Source organism: Pteropus vampyrus, unplaced genomic scaffold, assembly GCF_000151845.1.
Source record: "Pteropus vampyrus isolate Shadow unplaced genomic scaffold, Pvam_2.0 Scaffold52, whole genome shotgun sequence".
NCBI lineage: Eukaryota > Metazoa > Chordata > Mammalia > Chiroptera > Pteropodidae > Pteropus > Pteropus vampyrus.
The window spans coordinates 638,337-640,291 of NW_011888833.1; the positions used below are offsets into that span (position 1 = coordinate 638,337).

The following is a 1,955-nucleotide window of genomic DNA, read 5'->3' on the forward strand; positions in this document are numbered from 1 at the left end:
GTGGGGGGGCTGGATGGGAAGGAGAGAAGGGTGTAATGGGAGGTGTAGCTGCAGAGGGCTTGGACCCCAGCTGTGTTGGTTGCGTTTGCAGCTGAGCCGTGGAGAACGTGGTTATCTGGGACGGGGGCTGCACCGTCCCCTGGTCTATCTGGGACGGGGGCTGCACCGTCCCCTGGTCTGCGCGTGAGCGTGGACCGCGCTCCCCGTTCTGAGCCCTCCCTGCGGTGTTCCTTGGTCATTCTGCCCAGCACCCGCAGCCCGCTCAGCGGTCAGTGTTGGCGAAGATGCTGAACAGGGTGAACTCAAGACGAGACGACCGTTGTCAAATAGCAGGCGTCGCGAACACCCTTCCTGCCGCCGTTAGACGGGGGCCGATCTCCTAGAAACTCTCTGTGTTCCAAGATGATGGTTAAAAGCCATTGAACTTACGGTATAACATCTAGGAATTTATAATGAAAATGAGTCAGTTGATTTCTTGATATTTTTGAGGAAAAATTTAAGCTTCTCCAAACCTCTTATTAACATTGAATATGGAGTAAAAGAATAGTTACATTGACTTATTGCTCGTTGTATGGTAGGAATGATGTTAACATATTGTCACATTTAATTTTTACAATAACCTTTTGATATTAAATATTATTTTCCCTATTTTATAGAGGTAGAACTGAGGCCCAGAGAAATTGCATGATTTGCCTGAGGACACATCTAAAAATTTGTGGTGCCCGGATTCATACCCATGTTTTTCTGTCTGAATTTTTCATAATGCCTCCACGCTTGAATAGTTTAGTTTGGTATACAGTTCTAGATTGGCAGTCACCCCCTGCCCTGCCCACCTCCTCCCTTAGCATTTGGAAGACATCCCTCTGTCTCCGGGGACCAGTGATCCTTTTGAAAAGTTAGCTGTCAGTATGTTATCTTTCCTTTGTAGACGATATGTCATTACTCTCTTGCTTTTAGCATTCTTTCAGTTTTGCTATGGTGTCTCTAGGTGTGGACTTATTTTTTATTGATTTTGAGACAAGGAGTTAAATGTCATCTGTAGATTTTGGAAATGTTTTAGCCACTACATGCTTGCATGTCGCTTCTCCTTTCTCCTTCTGGAATTTGTCACAGACATACGGTGGACCATCTCTTTCTACTCTGCATTTCTTACCTTCGCTTACTTATTTGACCCTTTTAGGCTGCATTCTGGGAGATTTCTACAGCTCCGTCTTCTGGTTTCCTGATTCTCTTTTCTTCTATGTCTAATTGATACTTCTTTAGGCTTTTGAGTTTTTCAGTGATTTTTTTTTTTAATGCTTGAAGTTTTAAAATTCATTTTTATATGTGCCTATTCATTTAAAAATGTCTCATCCTTATGTTTCTAAGTGTACTTATTTTGTAGTAACTAATAGATTATCAAGAGCTTTAGATAACAGCATTTTTCTGGTATATTTCATATTGTTCGACTCTCCCTTATGCTGGATCGTATTGTTTGTGTCTTGAAATTTTACAGAACAAGTTTATGAAAAACAGGTTTTAGCATATCCGTGTAATGAGGTACTACTCAGCAATAAAAAGCCTTGCGTTACTGATACATGCAGCAATGAGCTTGAATCTCAGAAGCATTCTAAGCGAGAGGAGTCACACAGCAGAATACATACCGTGCGATTCTATTTATGTCACGTTCTGGAAAAGACAGAACTATAGTGATGAGCCCACAGACGCGTGGTGAGCGGGGAGTATCCTGGGTGATGGGAGTCTTCTGCATGCCAGCTGTGGTGGTGGGTACGCAATCGGATACAATTTTTAAAAGAAATCAGATTGTACACAAAGGTTAGTGAATTTTATTGTGTAAAAACGATACCTCAATAGCTGATTTTTAAAAAACAAGCAAAACTCACTGTTGGTGGCAGAGGTCAGAATAGTGATTGCCTTGGAGACAGGCTGACTGAGGGGACCTGGAGGAGCCTCGC

The 1,955-nt window shown here is 42.6% G+C and overlaps 1 protein-coding gene across 1 annotated transcript in view; it reads left to right on the forward strand.

Moving 5' to 3' along the window:
* KATNAL1 (katanin catalytic subunit A1 like 1) overlaps positions 1–1,955 on the forward strand; it is a 49,337-nt gene that overhangs the window by 6,308 nt on the left and 41,074 nt on the right. The window lies entirely within an intron of this gene.